Genomic DNA, 483 nt, shown 5'->3' on the forward strand with positions numbered 1-483 from the left:
TCAGAGTTAACAGCTAATAATTAGTGTTGTCAACAGCCAGTTGTGATTTTTAAATTTTGTGCAATTTTTTTCATAGTAAAGGTTTGTAATAAATTCTACTTATTTTCATTATTTTTATAAAAAATAATTTTTATCTTTAACATAGAATATGGATCGCTGTTTAATGTCTACAAAACTTTACCAGAAAAGAAAAATAAATATATTTAAAAAAATACATTCATTTTTTTTTATTAGTGGTACACAGCGTTGAGAAAAATTTAGAAAGGGTACACGAAAGTCAAAAGTTTGGGAAACACTGCTCTGCAAGATAGTATTATCCAGCGTTCACTGTAATATTATTATCCTTCGGTTTTGATGTTATATAATATATATTATTAGATTTTACACTTTCTGTATTATAATGCATAATTTTTTACTTTTGGAATAAGCAAGAGGTAGATTTGGCTGTATATATATATAGAATTTTCAGCGGAACGCTTTGGT

The sequence above is a fragment of the Parasteatoda tepidariorum genome, chromosome 6, assembly GCF_043381705.1.
Source record: "Parasteatoda tepidariorum isolate YZ-2023 chromosome 6, CAS_Ptep_4.0, whole genome shotgun sequence".
NCBI classification, from domain to species: Eukaryota; Metazoa; Arthropoda; class Arachnida; order Araneae; family Theridiidae; genus Parasteatoda; species Parasteatoda tepidariorum.